Source organism: Chelonia mydas, chromosome 7 (genome assembly GCF_015237465.2).
Source record: "Chelonia mydas isolate rCheMyd1 chromosome 7, rCheMyd1.pri.v2, whole genome shotgun sequence".
NCBI classification, from domain to species: domain Eukaryota; kingdom Metazoa; phylum Chordata; order Testudines; family Cheloniidae; genus Chelonia; species Chelonia mydas.
This window is the reverse complement of record NC_057853.1, coordinates 20,169,713-20,189,117: the sequence shown is the minus strand read 5'-3', so window position 1 is coordinate 20,189,117 and position 19,405 is coordinate 20,169,713.

Below are 19,405 nucleotides of genomic sequence, written 5' to 3'. Positions count from 1 at the left end.
AGGCATGAGCGGCACCACCAAGAGTCGCCCTTGGAGGCTGAGTGGGTCAGGTCCTCAGCTGGTGTTAGTGTAGCTCCATTTACTTCAATGGAGTTAGGCCTTGTGAATGAGGGACACACTGCTGATTACAGTTCCTTCTCTGCTTCCTTCTTGCTCCCAGGGATTAGTTGGCCTATACCATGGACAATTTATTACCCTCCCCACAGGCAGCAGAATTGGTGGAGGAGGAGGGGCTAGCACACCTCTCACTCGCATGAAAATATTCATATATACGTGGAGGATGAGAGCAGGACTTGGAGGGATCGGAGGGGTCACCACAGCATGCAGGCTTAGGATGGGGAGTGGGCCCTGGAGGGGCTGGAGTGGGCCTGGGAGCAGATAGGAACTCTCAGGATCCTCCATCCCAGCCTGGAGTCAGTTCCCCTCCCCTCCCCCCGAGACTGAGTGTCACTGCCTCCTCTCACTCCCCTTTCTATCCCTCCAGCCCCTCCCATTCCAAAGGAGCTTCTATCCCCCTCAACTCTCCCCGCATCCCACTACACTGGCTCTGCTACTCTGACCAGTAAATGTGAATGGGGGTGGGGGCAATGGAGCCAAAATCTATCGATTCCTCAACAGTCTGCTCTGGAGAGGAAACAGTTGGGCATTGCTTAGTCCTGTGCATCCAAGGTCCAAGTAATCTATGTATGGAGCTTTTCACTTTCTCATACCCTTGTGTATGGATGGAGTCACAATCTAGCCCTAATAAAACTATTGTTCAAATCATTCCTGATTGCTCGCTTCTTCCATGATGCTTACAAGAAGTACAGTGATAATGAATAAGAACACAAAATGTCCCAACCAAGCTGAAACCTTCCTCTGGGTTTCCCAGTGTATTATGACAGGTTTCAGAGTAGTAGCTGTGTTAGTCAGTGTCAGCAAAAACAACTAGGAGTACTTGTGGCAGCTTAGAGACTAACAAATTTATTTGGGCATAAGCTTTCGTGGACTAAAACCCACTTCATCAGATGCATGGATTGGAAAATGCAGTAGGAAGATACATATAACAGTACATGAAAAGATGGGAGTTGCCTTACCAAGTGGGGGGTCGAGACAATTCAATTAAAGTGGGCTGTTATCAACAGGACGAAAAATCACTTTTGTAGTGGTAATCAGGGTGGCTCATTTCAAACAGTTGACAAGAAGGTATGAGTAACAGTAGGGGGAAATTAGCAAGGGGAAATTAGTTTTTAGTTCTTGTAGTGACCCATCCACTCCCAGTCTTTATTCAGGCCTCATTTGATGGTGTCCAGTTTGCAAATTAATTCCAGTTCTGCAGTTTCTCGTTGGAGTCTGTTTTTGAAGTTTTTTGTTGAAGAATTGCCACTTTGAAGTCTGTTATTGAGTGTCCAGGGAGGCTGAAGTGTTCTCCAACTGGTTTTTGAATGTTATAATTCTTGACATCTGATTTGTGTCCATTTATTCTTTTGTGTAGAGACTGTCCGGTTTGGCCAATGTACATGGCAGAGGGGCATTGCTGGCAAATGATGGCATATATCACATTGGTAGATGTGCAGGTGAATAAGCCTCTTATGGTGTGGCTGACGTGATTAGGTCCTATGATGGTGTCCCTTGAATATATATGTGGACAGAGTTGGCACCGGGATTTGTTGTAGGGATAGGTTCCTGGTTTAGAGGTTTTGTTATGTGGTGTATAGTTGCTGGTGAGTATTTGCTTTAGGTTGGGGGGCTATCTGTAAGCGAGGACTGGCCTGTCTCCCAAGGTCTGTGAGAGTGAGGGATCATCCTTCTGGATAGGTTGTAGATCCTTGATGATGAGCTGGAGAGGTTTCAACTGCTGAAGACAGGTACAATTGGACATATTGCTTACTACCATGGGTAGCTTCCAGTTAATTAAGCACTACCCCCATAGTTAATGTTTGCATGATATGGACCTCTGTCTGCCTCTTAAACTGTGAGCACTGTAGGGTAGGGATTGTCTTAATCTGATATTGCCAACTGCCAGATGTTGAACTAGACTGAGCCTGTCACCAACTCATTTCACAAAGAAGCTATCAGTTGGTAACAGCTTCTAGCTATTACAGACCTGCGCGGGTTTCCAGCTGGTGATCTTGAGGTAAAAGGCTTCATGTCCCATAATAGTCTCCCAAGTCATCAAGTCTTCCAGTGTTGTAAATTATTGTATTTTAATTATTATTTATAGAACATCATGACTGCAACTGGTACAGAATCTCACGTAAAAGATATTACACAAAAGCTAAATTCTTGGCTCATTAGCCTAAATTTAAGGCTAAACCAGGTACAGTACGGTTAACAAATGAAAGGCTAAATCCCAAAACCAGTTTTCAGAAATTCCTTACATGGGCAAAACTCCTTTTTTAGGTTGGATATCTTGCCTCAACAAGGAGTGATTAAAAACGGAGTCCGGAGTTTAGGATTGGGAGTGGTATATGGATATTCTGGTAATTTGACATTTTTAGCTCAAGCAAATTGTTCCTTTGTGTGAGTTTAGGACTCAAACAGTTTGAATGTCTACCTTTCATAGAGCTATCTCCATTCTAATCTGATCCTCTATTCTTTTGGGATGAAAGGAAGGATAGTCCAGTGATTAGGTCACTAGCCTAAGACATGAGAGATCAGGGTTCACTCCCCTTCTCCACCACAGACTTCCTGTGTGACATTAGGTGAGTCACTTCGCCTCCCTGTGCCTCAGTTTACCAAACATAAAATGGGGATAAAGGTACTTCCCTACCTCACATCGGACTTGTAAGGGTAAATATATTAAAGATTGTGAGGTGCTCAGATACTGCAGCAATGGGGTCCATATAAGTACCATAGATAGATTTCCTCTGCACAGAATCCCACAAAAGCTGATTGGACCCTTCCTGCAGCTTGAGATCTGTTTCAGGGAATTCTAATAGAGCAGGTGTGAGGAACCTATGGCCCGTGGCAAGTCTCAAGCCCCGAGCCTCGGCGCCGCCACGTGGGGCTGAAGCCATGAGCGCTCGCTCACCCCACTGTGGGGGTAAGCTAGGGTTGCCAGGCCATTAAAAGTCCGGTCAGCTCTGCGCAGCTCCCGGTAGCGACCAGCATGGAGCAGGGGCAATCAGGGAAGCTCTGCGCGCTGCCCCTGCCCCCGGCAGGGGTCGGCAACTCCCATTGGCTGGAAACTGCAGCCAGTGGAAGCTGCGGGGGTCTTGCCTATGGGCACGGGCAGTGCGCACTGCTCAGAGTCCCTTGGCCCCTCTGCCTAGGGGCTGACAGGCCGGCTGCTTCTGGGAGCTGCGTGGAGCCAGGGCAGGCAGGGAGCCTGCCTTAGCGTTGCTGCATTGCCGACTGGGAGCCGCCTGGGGTAAGCACCACCTGGCTGGAGCCCACTCCCTGAACCTCCTGTCCCAGGTCGAACCCCCTCCCAGACCCCGTACCTTCACCTGCACCTCTGCCCCAGCCCAGAACCCCCTCCTCCACCCCAAACTCTTCATCCGCAGAGCCTGCACCCCTAGACAGAGCCCTCATCCCCTCCCACACCTCAACCCCCAGCCTGGAACCCCCTCCTCCACCCCAAGCCCCTCATCTCCAGCCCCACCCCAGAGCCTAGCGGAAGCCCCGAGCCTCCCCCCACCCACGCCCCCCCATAGGGCTGTGTGTGGCCCCAAACTGATTTTTTTCTGTGGGTCAATGGCCCATGATAGAGAAGGTTCCTCACCCCTGTAATAGAGGAGCATGGCTCCTGTTATTAACATCTTGATTCCAAAGGCTGGAACCTAGAGCAGCGGTGAAGGTTATAAAGATACACATGTCCACTGACATTTTCTATAGGTGGCACTTGTGTCTCAATTACTGAAAAGTTTGGCTTGACAGATTTAAATACCATCATAAGGCTTCCCTGACACTTCCGTTGTAGATTTACACTAGCTGCGTATCTGGCCCCTTTTGTTTGCACCATGTTGGTTCACAAATATCCTCATGTAAGATATCGTTAAAAGTAGATGTACTTCCCTTTGATGCTCAGAATTTAGGTGTAACTCAACCCAGAAAACAGCCTTCTTCTAGAGGTTAATAAGTCATTTTTATGTGTATTTACACATCAATGGAAATTTCAAAAAGCCAGAAACATGGAAACATATAAAGCAAGCTGGTGTTAAAAACCACCTGGCTTCAGAACAGAGGACATTTTATTTCCCCCTTGTCCTGGAGGGTTTAAAAGGACCTAGCAATAATTGCGTTGGCATATTTCTGTTGGCTTCTCATGACCTTCACGATCAGCTTGACTTGTGCTGAGTCATTTAAAAAATAAAATCTCCGATAATTTTCCAAAATGATATATTTAATGACAAGCCTTGTAAGAACAAACTTTATAACAGAGACAAGCTGGGTGAGGTAATACCTTTTATTGGACTGTGTGTTGGGGGAAGAGACAAGCTTTTGTGCTTACCCAGAGCTGCTCTTCAGGGCTGTGTCAGCTTGTCTCTTTCGCCAACAGAAGTTGGTCCAATAAAAGATTTAACCTCACCCACCTTGTCTCTCTAACATTATGGGATCAACACAGCTACAACATTGCAAACTTTACCCTGGTTTACAGAACACCTTCACAACTGCATGGAACTATACGGTAAAGAATGCTTCTTCTTAAAAGTGTAGTTACACCTGTCTTTAACAAAAGTGTTTAGTGTATGTCTACACTACGAAATTTGGTTGATTTTATAGAAGTTGATTTTTAGAATTCGATTTTATACAGTCGATTGCATATGTCCACACTAAACGCATTAAGTCAGCAGAGTGCGTTCTCACTTCCGTGGCTAGCATCGACTTACAGAGCGGTGCACTGTGGGTAGCTATCCCATGGTTCCCGCAGTCTCCGCTGCCCATTGGAATTCTCGGTTAAGCTCCCCATGCCTGATGGGGCAAAAACTTGTCGCAGGTGGTTTTGGGTAAATGTCGTCAGGTCCCCCTCCCTCCCACCGTGAAAGCAATGGCAGACCATCATTTTGTGCCTTTTTTCTGAGGTCCCATCTGCCAGCCCCGCTCAGCTCGCTGCCTGCCTGGACGATCGGAACCCCAGACTGGCAGCGGGCTGAGCGGGGCTGGCGGACGGAGCCCCAGACTGGCAGCGGGCTGAGCGGCTCAGCTTGCTGCCGGTCTGGGGCTCCATCCACCGGCTCCTGCCAGCCGGGGTCCCGGCTGCCAGCCTTGCTCAGCGCGCTGCTGGTCTGGGGTCCCATCCGCCAGCCGCGCTCAGCCCACTGCCATGCTTGCCATACCACGGCAAGCATGGAGCCTGCTCACCTCACCGTCACCATACCTCTCCTGGCTGCTGCTGGCAGACGCTGTACTGCATTTGTACACAGCAGCAGCTCCTTGCCTTCGTAGCAGACGATGCAGTAGGACTGACAGCCATCATACATCTCCTGGGTGCTCCTGGCAGACCTCGATGAGATCGATCGGGGCGCCTGGACAGACATGGCTATCCTCCTCTTAGAGTACCGAATGGGAGTGACTCCAGGTCATTCTCTTCTTTTAAGTTTTGTCTCATGGAGATTCAGTCCTGCCTGGAATATCATGTGAGCTGGAGGCTTCTGCCTCAGGCTGCTCTCCCAGCCGGCAGCAGTGCGCGGTCGCACCTACCCCAGCCTGCCCCTTGCTCCCATGGCTCATGAAGCCTGGACTGTAGTAAGGAGCAGTTCAACTTGTGGAATGACAAATCCAGAACAAAGGATTGCACTCTATGGGCCACGTTAAGATTATTTCAGAGTCCTAGATAGCATTTAGTCCCTATAAAAGGCTTCATGAAAATTTTCCCCCGCCCCTAACAAAAATGTTAATTTATGAGAGCAGCTGAAAGGGTAAGGAAGCCGGGACTATAACTTGGAGAGAGCTTCCATGTTATTTAACTCATACTTGATATAATTCAAAGTAAAATTTCACAGCGTGGTCCGTTCTAAGACTAAAAATGCAGGATGTGAGTCAGAAAAAGGAACAGTGACCTGTTTCAAACCGGGGACCTTTCATGTGTTAGGTGAAGATGATAAGCACTACACTACGGAAATCCAACTTGAATGTATCCCTCGCGTGGTCCCTATTATATTTTATGTAAAGTGTGGTTGTGTATTATGAATAGTTTGGTGTGTCACGGGGCTTCTCTTTTTTTGCCACAGACTTTGCCGAATGTACAGGAACGTTTTCTCTAGCTACAGAAGCTACATAATGCAATGTCTATATCTATGGCCTTCCCGCTCACGAAGCGGTCATGCCCCTGCCCAAGGCTGACACAGCGTGGAGTGCATGTGACACAGTGACCTGGCTTGGCAGGATCGCAAGTGAGGCATGATACTTTTGCTGTTAAGCAAACACAGCAATTCTTTCCTGGCCTCTGCCACTGAATGCCTCCATGCATTAAGCTGTGCCCTATCAGTGCGGGAGGACTGCATGAGCTCAGAAAATATGTCATTGCGAGTACGTTTTTTTTTGCCTTTTAATCTGCGATTACCGCAGGGACGGAGATGATAGGGGGAGCGTAGAAACATTCTGGGGGGACTGCATGGTCACCTGTGCTGCTGAGTTTGCCACGCTGGCCAAACAGGAAATGAAATTCAAAAGTTCCCGGGGCTTTTCCTGTGTACCTGGCTAGTGCATCTGAGTTGAAAGTGCTGTCCAGAGCGGTCACAATGGAGCACTCTGGGGTAGCCTCCGGAGGCCAATACCATAGAATTGTGTCCACACTACCCCAAATTCGACCCGGCGATGTCGATTTCAGCGCTAATCCCCTCGTCGGGGAGGAGTACAGAAATTGATTTTAAGAGTCCTTTAAGTCAACAAAAATGTCTTTGTCATGTGGATGGGTACAGGGTTAAATCGATCTAAAGCTGCTAAATTCGACCTAAACTCATAGTGTAGACCAGGGCTTAAATCATTCATTTTAAATAGCCCACTTCAGCTCTACAGGACAAAGGACAGGTGTTAACTTTCAATTTATGTGTAGTACTTATAGGGAAGAGAACTCCATCCTCTCTCAATCAAGCAATTACCATATGCTCTGGAGCATGAGGTTTGAGCACCCTTATCCCTTTCTTTTGTGTATAGGATGTGCTCACCCTAGGACATAGCTGTTGTAAATACTGATGCTAATTAAATGGAGCAAAAGTAGGTAAATGTAACACGTGTCAGATCACAAGAGGGAGATGAAGGAAGGAGATTGCAGGGGCTGCTGGGAGCTGTTCCATTTATATATGTCCTTGAATAAAGAACCCAGTTTTATCTCACTAGAGTTCACTCACTGCAGATAAATTCATTGTTGAGTCTCCTTCTCATAAATACATAACAGGGGAACTACAAGGCTCAGGAGATTGGATTGACCTCCAGCTCATGAGTTCAAAAGCAGCCCAGGTCAATAGTAGCTAAGGATACGTCAACACTTGGCACTGGGGGTCTGATTCCCAGCTCAAGGAGACGTACTTGTGCTAGCTCTGGGGTGGGTTTGTGCTTCAGGTGGATTCGTACTCGGGGCAGCTAGCCCATGCTGCTGCTGGCTGTGCGGCCTGTACTACCACAGTTACATTACTGTTTTTAGCATGCAAGGTCATTGAGAGCTAGTGCAAGTATGTCTTCCCAAGCTGGGAATCACGCCCCCAGCTCCAAGTGTAGACATAGCCTGGAAGTCATCACCTCCTGGAGAAGGATTCTACCAGTTAATCACTGATGTGTACGACACTGCCCTCTGAAGCTTTAGTGGCCTAGGGAAATGACCACAGTGGTGGGGTCTCAGGTCAGTTCCCTGTGGCACACCATAAAACCCACCTCTGTAACTGAAATCCTTATTGGCAGCCTTAGCAAAGAGGCCAATGGAGTCCTCTTTCCTTTTTAGAAGCCGTCCCTCCAGAGTCAGTTTGATGTGTTGGCAGGAAGGGCAGTATGGTGCAGCTTAGGCTGCTACTGCAATCTTTGCTGGAACTAACTATTCTCTTTAGAAATACTGTACAGGACTTCACATTTGACTCCAGTGCTTAAAGCCATTAGCAAATAATAATGATAAAAAAGGCACCAAAAAACAATCAATGTTTCACCTCTCCTATTAATAACATGAATTGACTTCCTTGAGTGATAGCACATGTTCTCCCCTTCCTGATCCCTTTCCAGGCATATTTTAAGGAAATTAAAGAGATTCCTATCAAACTGATGGCAAAATCCAATGTCTTATCAGGCTTCCAGTTGTTGGGAGTATTGTTTTCCCTGAAAGATTAATATTTACAAGATTTACTTAGTTATCTTTGTTCCTTTGGTGACCATTAAAGATCCCAGTTCCAAATGCAATGAATGAACCTTTCTTTATTTGTCCTCCATGAATTGTTTGTCTTTTGCCTCATCGGGCTCGAAATCAAGGAATCAACTGTGGGGTTGGTTTTTTTACAGCCTCTGCATATGAGGAGGGCTCTAGGTGGATGTCGCTATAGTTTTGGTATCGATGTCCATGCCTGACATTTCTGGTTATGTAGATGTACTTGAGAATATATGTATATTTGTATATATGTAATATATGTATATTTATTAGAAACAATATTAAAAATCTACTTTTTTTAAAAAAAATAGATGTGTTTAGTACTAATATGCTTAAACAGGAGAAATAATGGTGATGTGCCAAATCTTACTCACAATCCCCAAATGTGCCCACTAAAATGATTAGCAGTGAAATGGTTAACAATGTAGCATAATTCGGGGGGTTGCCATTAGTTAATACTTCAGAGTTAATACTTCAGTTGAGTGGGAATTTACTGTTTCATACCCGTCTTGCTGTTCAGACTCTCCATCAGCAGTTTCCCATCATGGTTCAGTTCATGTTCAGAGGTGTTTCTTTGCAGCTACAAAAGCTAGCTGGTTTTTTTTTTTTTTAGATGAAAGTTTAAATACGGCAGAAAGGGATTCATGCAGGGAAGTGTTCATTCAGTGTAACACAGGGCTTAGTCCAACCCCCTGCTTCTAGGATTATAAAAGCCCTCCATTCATTTCTCAGGACGAGTGAGCTCTGAAGTCACACATTAAGCAGCTCTCACGTGAGCTAAGGAAGAGAGATATTCTTATATTCACAGGCGATATTTCTTAGGCACGCCCATAAAGAACAATACCAGGGATGAATGTATCCTATTTTACAAATCATTTATATTCTAAATTTATCCCTGATGTGACTCCATCAAATACAATAGGGATACAGCAGCGACTAGTATGGCCTTGAGTGATAGCAGTTTTAACCCATCTGATTTTTTTCCTTAGCATAGATTGATAATGACACCACCTCCCTTCCCTTGAAGTGGTATCATCCAATTGTCAGCTTAGCACAGTCTCCCCTGAAACTGAAGTCTCTTCTGGCTCAGTACACAAAATCTGTCCCAAACCATTTTCTATTAGTACTCCTCCAACCCCTGCTCACCTTACACCCCCACTCTTCCCATTTATTGAGATTTTCTTGACCAAAACTGCAAGGAAGGGGATTACTGTATATTCCGATCTGCTCACAGGCTGCAGCTTGGAATGAGCCCGGCTGGTTGCTCTTTGTATGAACAGACACCTTTATCAAAACCACAGGCCTCATGAGGAAGCCCACTAGAGGATGTGATTGGTTAATAGAGAAAGGATGATTTATAATTTTGGCATAGCCAAGGTTTCTCTCCCTCCCCCTTCGGAGAAAATGGAAGACTCCATTGCACTTTCCTTAGGGGTGTGTGGGTTATTTGACTACTTCACAATCCGCTGTCTCATTCTGAAGCTGCAGATTTGATGTGTTTTTATAGTAAATTCATACACGCAGTCACAGATGTCTCTGATGTGATAAGAACTATGGCCAGTGACTGTTCTAGCTTCAGAGCCTGTCAGGATTCTCACCCACGTCGCAGATAAGATGTCATTTTCTTATCAATTAAGAAACACTAACAGCAACCGTACATATAAATAATATGTCACCAACATCAGTTCTGACAGCCCTGTCAGAAATGGTCTAGATAATACTTAGTCCTGCTACGAGTGCAGGAGACTGGACCAGGGACAGATTTACTGCGAAACATACCGTGCCCAGCCCACGCTGCTTCCCACAGCTCCCATTAGCTGGGAACAGCGAACCACGGCCACCGAGAGCTGCGATAGGCCGTACCTGCGCACGCCGCAGGTAAACAAAGCATCTCTGGTCCACCAGCGGCCAATTCTGTGCAGCCACGACCCAGAGTTTGAAAACCCCTGGACTAGATGACCTCTCAAGGTCCCTTCCAGTTCTATGATTCTATGTGCCAGCGACATCCCCCTTATAAGACTAGTTCATTATTTCATTTTCCCATCCTCCATCCTTCGTCCTCTTTAGAAAACCTAATGCTTTTTGTAATAGGAAGGGTTTCCTCTTTAAAATACAGTTGGTGCAGAGTTTAAAGGTACAATATCACGTTAAAATAATTAATAATTATATATTACTAAAATCAATGTCCTTACATATGTTACAAAGAACACTTAATTTATTTTTAACTATTTATGCTCTTTGTTTGCTTTCTGCCTCTCTTCCCACTTGAGCAATGAAAATAGACTAGTCACGTTCACTTTCTGTTTCTTGTCAATTTCTCTCTCATAGGTCCTCAGGTACTAACATCTTGTTGTAATGTTTGATTGCAAATGCTGCAGGGGAAGGTTTACTCTTTGTTAAGTTTTTGTTGGAAATTTAAAAAACATTAACCCATTTCTATTCGTCTTAAGTTTTGTAAAAGCTTGTTTTTAGAAATTGTATAGGGCCAAATTTGACATAAGTGTCCCTTTAAAACCTCAAGAATCATGGGCACAGAAGCAAACAGATCCATGCCTGCTAGGTCAGTAACCTTCACCATTAAGACTAGTAATCATCAGAACTTGAAATACTCTCAGGTGAAGTTGTTCGGGTAATTGATCTGCTTGATGTTTTCTTAAACCAGCATTTTGCAAGCCAGGGGTGTGGTTATTTTTCTGTTGCAAATTGCCTTCAGGGGAATGGAACTTGACTGCAAGAATATGATTCACTGGCAGGTTGTTGGTGACATGAAGGTTTTTATTGTTCTAAAACTTTAGTTTCATGTTTCTCCTGTTAGATAAGCTGCAACCATAAACTACACTGTGACCTACAAATAAAGTGTAATGTAAGAATTAAACTTATTATCTGATTGGCAAACTGGGAACCCTTTTTCATGTTAAAGGTTTGAATGTATTTTAACAAAACCAAGTCTTGATCTACATTTTAGAAAGCACTGTGCTCCAAAAGATTAAAAAACAAAACCAAACCTGGCAGAACGCTGCAATGAATATCTGTCTCTGCACAGCACCTGTGCCACAAAGAGACTAAGGCTTATGACTTTAATGGAGTTATTTCAGATTTACTCTGTGATGGCTGAGACCAGTCTCTGGCCCAGAGATTTTAAATATGTGTCCACAAGTTCAGTGAGTTTGATGGACTCAGCTCAATCTCAGTCCCAGTTGAGCCTTGTATGCGTAACAAGGGTCAAGTAAGCACCATTATTCAGGATCAGCATAAATGTGAATGAACTCAGAGCTAAACAGGAAATTGCTTTATTGTCATTTTAGTTGACAAATTGAATGATATAGACATATAGCCCAGCTTGTTTAACTAGGTCTAGATAAGAGTTTAGAAATGGTTGCCATTCTAATCATTATAGCAGCCTCAGAAGATAACATAATCCATTGATGGCTCCCAGCAGCGTGAATGATTTACAGTGATTCTTATGGACACCCACTGTGTTGTGCACCAGCTTGGATAAAGATCACAATGGCAATTGCACACACCCCCTTGGGGCATAGCATGACCATGAGCTGTGTCAGAAACAATTTCTCTAGTAGAGGCCACACTTAGGGTATGTCTTCACTGCTAATGGTAGGCTTTTTATAGCATGATAACTAACAGGTCTTAACTATCCTGCTGTAAAGTCCAGAGGGAGGCAACATACCATCGGTTTTCCATGAGGTAAACTAGGAGAGGTCATCCACGAGCAGCGGGTATAGTGTGGGCCACCCTAGTGGGTGCCCACCCCACCCCTAAGAGCCAGAGGGACCTGCCAGGGGGGCGAGGTGGGAAGTCCCGGCGGTGCTCACCTGGGGTGGCTCCCAGGAAGCATCCAGCAGGTCCCTCTGGCTCCTAGGGGCGGGGCTGGAGCACCCACAGGGAAAATTTGGTGGGTGCAGAGCACCCACTGGCAGCTCCCTGCCCTGCGCCCGGCCCCAGCTCACCTCTGCTCCGCCTCCGCATCCACCCCTGAACGCACCGCCCCGCTCTGCTTCTCCACCCCCACCCCCGGCTTCCCATGAATCAGCTGTTTGTGCGGGAAGCCGGGGAGGGTTGAGAAGCAAGTGGTGGCTTCACACTCAGGCCCAGGGAGGCAGAGGTGAGCTGGGGTGGGGAGCGGTCCCCTGCGCCCCACCCCCGGTTACCTGCTGCGGTGCGGGCGACCCTCCTCACACCCCCCAGCCCCAGCTCTCCTCCGCTCCACCTCCACCTCCCCGGGCCTGAAGCCGCCGCCTACATCTCAGTCCTCCCAGGCTTCCTGCGCGAACAGCTGATTCGCGGGAAACCGGGGGAGGGAGGCGCGGAGAAGCAGAGTGGGGAGGTGCATTCAGGGGAGGAGGCAGAGGTGGAGCAGAGGTGAGCTGGGGCCGGCGCGGGACGGGGAGCTGCCAGTGGGTGCTTTGCACCCACCAAATTTTCCCTGTGGGAGCTCGAGCCCCGGAGCACCCACGGAGTTGGTGCCTAAGGCGCCACTTTTGGCCGGTTGTTAAATTTAGAAGCCCTTTTACAGCTGGTTGTCTGAGGGACAACTGGTTCTAAAAGGGCTTCTAAATTTAACAACCGGTTCCAGCGAACTGGTGCGAACCGGCTCCAGCTCACCACTGGCCTTAGATGCAGGACATGGGGCCAGGGGCAATATTGGTCAATTCTGCTAAAGGTTTTACAGATGCTGGGACAGGACAATTTGGTGTTTCATTCCATAGGAACTTGAAGCTCAGTGAGAAGCATTTCAGTAAAGCTGCTGGTTCTTTACTTTAATATTGCCTCTTAGTGAATTAATTCAAAGATTACAGTGACCTGGGGCACAACTGAAGATACGTGCTCACATTCTCAGGATGAACTTCCCTATAACAAGATTTACACCATATTTAAAGGGAAGATGTCTACTTACCTCGCACCTTTACAAGGCCAGAGCAACATAAAAAGGCCTTAAAGGGGATGGAAACAGTCGCCTGTGGATACTCCCTGTGAAGGACAGAGCTGGCATCAAACCCCCAGCATGGAGGCCATGCCTAGAATGCAGTGCACTAGGGCAGTTTTCTGCTTTCTTGGGCCTATAGTGCACCTGGGAAGCAGAGAATAATTTAGAGCAGCCCTAAGGATGTTCTAGTTTACACCAGCCACGGACCAGACCTTCTGCATGAGCTCACAATACTGGGAGCACAAAGGTGGCTTTAAAGCCAACTTGAACCCTGCTTCCTATCCCTGCCAGAAGTGCAGGAATGGAATAACTAGGAATCAAGTTCCTAGTGATGATTTTTCTTGGTGGTTTCATTCATACAACCAAAATATACATTTCAAGTCTTTATTCTGTAGAAGAAACCCCTACATCCAGGATCTCTAACTCTAGTGGAAAGATTTCCCTTTCTTAAGGCCTGTGGAGGAAACTGTCTTTTCTCAGGCAGGAATCTGCCTAAAATAAACCTGGTTCTTATGGTGTACGTCAGCCAAACTCTGGTGGTGGAAGAAGACTGATTCAGTTACAGGAAGATGAGCAAGTGTTTAAAAAAACCCACTGTGCATTTCAAGATAATGGCCCCATTCAAATGGCCACAGGAGGCACTTTGCCCCCGGCTCCAAATAAGATCTGCCTCTTGTTGTTATCTGGATCCTGTTTCATTCCAAAGAAGCTTTAACTGCTTTTCTCTTCATTTGCTGAACTCCAGTGCCAGGTGGCTGGGCTTTTCCCCTCATTGTGGGACGGGGCCGGGGGGCAAGAAGGCCATAATACTGACTTCAGTGGTTGTCTTTCATGCTGCAACGTTTTCAGCCTAATCTCTCTTTTTGGCAGCAGCCAGAGTCAGATGCTTAAACCTCACATGGAGGCTGATTCCTTGTAATATGGGATTATACCTGTCTGGCTCACGTACTCACACGCAAGCCAGGGTAGCACAGGCAGAGCAAAGATAAACAAACAAAAAAAATCCTTTCACCTTCTGCAATGTCCTCTTGTGCCTTGGCCCCTTTAACTCCATAAAGGGTGTTAACTCGTGTAGCACATACAAAATAATTGGTGATCATGTTCTTCCCTTGTACCAAAGAGCGATGGTCTGTGTTTACCAGAGACAGGTAGAAAGGTTGAGATGCTCCAAGGTGCTGCGGGTACTGCTTAGCATCTGCTGTGCATTCTCAAATTCCAGCGTGTTGCCTCAGAGCTGAGATACCTTGTCTGCTTGCATTGAAAACGGTTATATTGGAATATTACTGAGGTCAGCTGCAAAGTTAAACAACGGCAGTAAGTTTAGGACAATAGTCATAGGAATAGGGCAGATCTCTGCTGTGGAGGGGAAAGATTTGAGGAATTGACCTCTTATGTTGTGCTGCAGCTATGGAACCACCTTGAAGACAGACGGTTTAAAAAGCACAGAACCTGAGAATGAGCGAGCAGCAAATCCAGAGTTAAGTTCCACCGAGTTGTTTGTCTGCAGTTTAGCTACAAAGAGCATCTTGTTACACACAGATATTCTGTGTGGCTCTGCCTAGCATGAATAGTCCATCTGAACACTCTACCTCCAAAATTAGGGGATGCCAGCAATCAATTTAAGTCTATCTTTGTATTTCATTGCACTCCTGGGGACTGATTCTTTCTGCCCTCCTCTGGGCCTTGTGTTATTTATACCTGTGCAAAGGCTACCACTGGCATGAGTGAAAGGAGACTTCTGACTGAATAATTGCTTTACACATACTGTGCGTAGGTGTAAAGCATTACATTAGGTGAGGTGTGCATGTGGAACTGCTATGTTATAACCCAGGAATACTGATATGTAATCTTAGGAATACTGCATGTGACCTGTTCAATGAATAGTCGCTGTATAGCTATGTTGGGTTAGTGGGCTTTCATGGAAGAATATATTAATTTAGGTTAAAAGAGGGCTGTTGGAAAAACATGCAGGAAGGCAACACAATCCCTCTATATAAGTTGCCACCCAATAAATACTTGGGGGCAATAACAAGACAATGGCCAAGCTATTAGTAATGAAGATGCTACTTCCCGGCTCCAAAATTACACTGCTGTTTTGGAACCTAGAGATCAAAGGGACACCAAACAGTTAAAAAGACTCTCTCTCGAGAGAAGAAGAACTTGTCAGTGAGCTGTTTGTAGGGCAAACAGACTGACCCAGATACAAATCCTGCAACAATATCTGAAGCAGCTGGGGCCTCCCCAAGTTTCCAGGGGATGGTATAAGGGAAGACAGGCCCATATAGATTGTTTATTATTCTACGATTTTTCTCTCTGAAATGGTGTAGATCCAAATACACAATACTTTGCTTTAAGAAGACTGGATAATGCAAGTCTCAAATCCCAAGGAGTAGAACTGCAGGTACTGACCCTAACTTAGGCCTGCTGAGGAAATCTCAGTTGGTACACAGTGACTACAGCCCAACGCCTGGTCTGAGAGTGGGAGAATCATGTGATTCCTCCCCAGGAGAGGTGTCTGTCAGTGTAGGAAATTGGCCCCAAATGTTAACAGAGCAACCTGGGGCACCATTAAAAAGCAAATGTCTACTTCAGTATGATATAAATATTTTTGTTGCTGTCTATGTGCCAAAGGTAGGAAACGCTGAGGGAAAGTCAATACCATGGTACAGTATTTGCTTACTGTTTAATAGTGTTATGCTGAAAGGTATTAATGAATGACAGCAGGTGCACCTTAGATCCATATATATCCTCAGACCTCATTAGAGCCAGTGGGTGTGCCAAGAATTCTCTTCCAGGCTCAACAAAAAGAGCAATCAGTTCCCTTGATGTAGTAAAAAGGGATACTAAACTGCTTGGCAGCTCAGAGCTAAGTTGTGTGGACCCTGGGTTTCTCAGGTTGCAAACATGGGCGAGGACACTGATTGCACACACTGTGTGGTGGAGACAGAGAAAGCCAGCAGAAGCAGTTGTGAGTGTGACCCTGAGGAAAAGCAGAGACTCAGAGGTTCTTGGGCACAGAACTTGCTGGACTGGTAGAGATTTCTGAGCAAGGAGACTGCCTGCTGTTGTTAGTATCTACTATGTTCAGGGAAGCAGGACTTTGTGGACATTTTTTTAAGTAAACAAGCTCAGACCAATAATATGCCTGACTCAGAACACCAATTTCTCATCCTAATGGAAACAACCCTGCAAGGCCCTGACTACTGGCTGGCCACTTGGGCAATAGGGACAACGGTCGCACCCAAGGTAATACACCATATGCCAGTGGGCCCTGGGTAGATTTATTTTTCAAAGTATCTGATTTGGCAGGGGACACTGAATTCTTAATTAAAGGCCCGGCTTCTCTAGGGAGTTTACAGTGGCGCAGCTGCATCACTGTAAGCTCTCTAATGTCGCCTCTCTAAGCCGACATTGGCTTAACTACTCCACCCCCACATGAGTGGCAGAAGTTATGTCGACAGAGCGCCATCAACATCGGCCCTTAGGCAGGGGCACCATTTAGGGTGGGCGTCGGAGGGGGGGAAAGGGACTCCTTCCCCGCCCCGCAGTTTCATACAGAAGGTGTGTCCCAGGCAGAGCTCTTAACCACAGATCAGCAATAGTCTCGGATGTGAGTTCTGCAGAGGAGAGGTGCACCTGGGGCAGTATTTTGTTTACAAACAGAGGCAGAGTGAGCAAGATATGAAAGGGCTGGTAATTAAATTAAGGATCTGGAAGTCAGTCCTTAGATGAGCCTGTAAAACAGGAATCCCTCTGCAGAGGGTTGGGGGTGTGGAAGAGAGCATAGGCACCGACTCCGTGGGTGCTCCGGGACTGGAGCACCCACTGAGAAAAATTGGTGCGTGCTCTTCACCCACCGGCAGCCAAGCTTCCCCCCCAGGCCCAGCTCACCTCCGCCTCCTCTCCGCTCCTCCCCTGAGCATGCCACGTCCCTGCTTCTCCTCCCAGCGCTTCCCGCCATGAAACACCTGTTTCGTGGCATAACAAGCTGTGGGAGGGAGGGGCGAGGAGCGGGAATATGGCATGCTCAGGGGAGGAGGCGGGGAAGAGGCAGGACAGTGCGGGGATTTGGGGAAGGAGTCCAATGGGGCAGGGAGGAGGCGGAGTTGGGGTGGGGACTTTGGGGAATGGGTTGGAATGGGGGCAGGGCAGGGGTGGGAGGGGCGGGGTGGAGTGTAGTCGGGGCAGGACTGGGGCAGCGCCTATGGAAGAGAGAACACAGGGGACTCAGAAGAAATACAGCTAAACCCTCTGAGCCATGGTTACATTCAAAAAAGAGGGAGATTTGAGGGGCATTGGTGAAAAGAAAGGGCCAAAACCTAGGGAAGGGATAGCAGCAGTGTAGAGAGGTTCCCCCTCTATGTGTGGTACTTATGTGGCCCCATCACTATAGTATCTGAGTGCCTCACAATGTCTCACCTATTTCTCCTCATAGCCCCTCTGTGAGGCAGAGCAGTGCTGTTATCCCCTTTGTACAGATGGGGCATTGAGGCACAGAGAGACTAAAGTCCAGATTTTCAAAGGTATTTAGGCACCTAGTGGGATTTTCAAAAGTAGCTAGAAGGTGCCTAAAAGGCTTTGAAACTCTTCCCCAAACCACTGGCCTGAGGTCATACAGGAAGTCCATGGAGGAAGTGGAACCCAGGTGTCTCAGCGCTAGCTCCCTATCCACTGAACCAGCTACCTCTCTGCTGCATGCTACAAAAAACAAAAACAAAACAAACAAACAAAAATGAGGGCTCTGATAGATGGGAGCAAAGCGAAGAAGGCCAGTTCTCTGAGACTCCAGCAAATGGTCCCAGGCAGTTGGGAAAGATGTCATGTTGACAGCATGAAAAGCAGCATGGAAGGAAGGAAGGAAGGAAGGAAGGAGATCATTTAACCGCCAAGGGCGGCAGTTTTGTCCCAGGGTGGGCTGTAGAGCAATGGCTGCTGTGCAATTTTACATTTTAACTGAAAACTATTTCTGAGTTTGAAAAAAAGGAAGAAATGAGAAAATGTCATATGAGTATCAGATGTGTTTATGCCTCAAATTCTTAGGGTTCCAGCTGTATCCAGGCCAATTCCAGAACTGAAATTGCATCCACAGAGTCCATAAAGTTGACAATTATTGTCATGATTTGTATTATTCACTGAGCACCATCTGTGTGCTCAGCACAGTTCAGAATATGCCAGAAAATGTAGCCCCTGAGCCAATGCGTATAAAATGTGAAGCCCTGGATAAAATAGCTCAGATATTTAAATATGAAGTATATAGTTATTGAGCACACATTAATATCTATGAGTGGAGGTGCTGATGGCTATACAAGTTTTACTTGATTAAGGACTAGAAGATTTGACCCTCCAACTTTCTTTCAAGAGGAAGAGCTGCCCAGAGCTCTGGTGCCTGTTTATATTCCTTTCCTGCCTGCAGTGGCCCTGATATACCTCAGAAGTCTCAAATTTTTTCTCAATTTTAAAATGTCAAATTTTCTTGGTGTTTGATTTTAAATATTCTCCTGTGAGAACTGCAACTCAATCGCTGTAGTGTTGTGTTTAAGAGCCTTCTGAAAAGTAACTAGCCTTTAAATAGAAGTGAAAGTCGTGTTGCCAGCTCTCATGGTTTTGTCATGAGTCTCATGATAATTGTTTTTCTTAAAGCCCCAGCTCCTGCAGTCAAGTGGTATGTGATGATTTCAGCCTTCATTCTTAAAGATAAATGAAGTATCTAGCCCTTGTGGCTGTGGAGAAAGCTTAGAAATGTGACCCCAGTGCACCCTAAAGGCTCAAAAAACAGAATAAAAAGAACACCAAATCTATTATTTTTACATAATGTCATGATTTTAAAACCAATCTCATGATTTTTGGTGAGTCTGATTCATGAACATTTGGGGTTGGCAATACTGTGAAAGTGACTTGAAAGTGTCAGTTTCATGCCTGTTAAAGTCAGTTTCTAGTCTATTATTTGTAATGAGGTAACAACCCCAGAGTCCTGAGCAGGTGCAGTATAAGCTCATGGGGCCTTGCCCTAGTAGGATGTTTCCAAAAGTTAGTTAAATGATCTGTTCCCTGCAAAAGTCTTATTTTTAAAAATTTAAATAAACAAACTGGTGTTTTTTTCAAAAGCTGAATGTAAAAATATAACATTTCAGCTGGACAAATATAAATTTTCACACCAAAACATGCAGTATTTCGTGTGTGTGCGTGTGTGT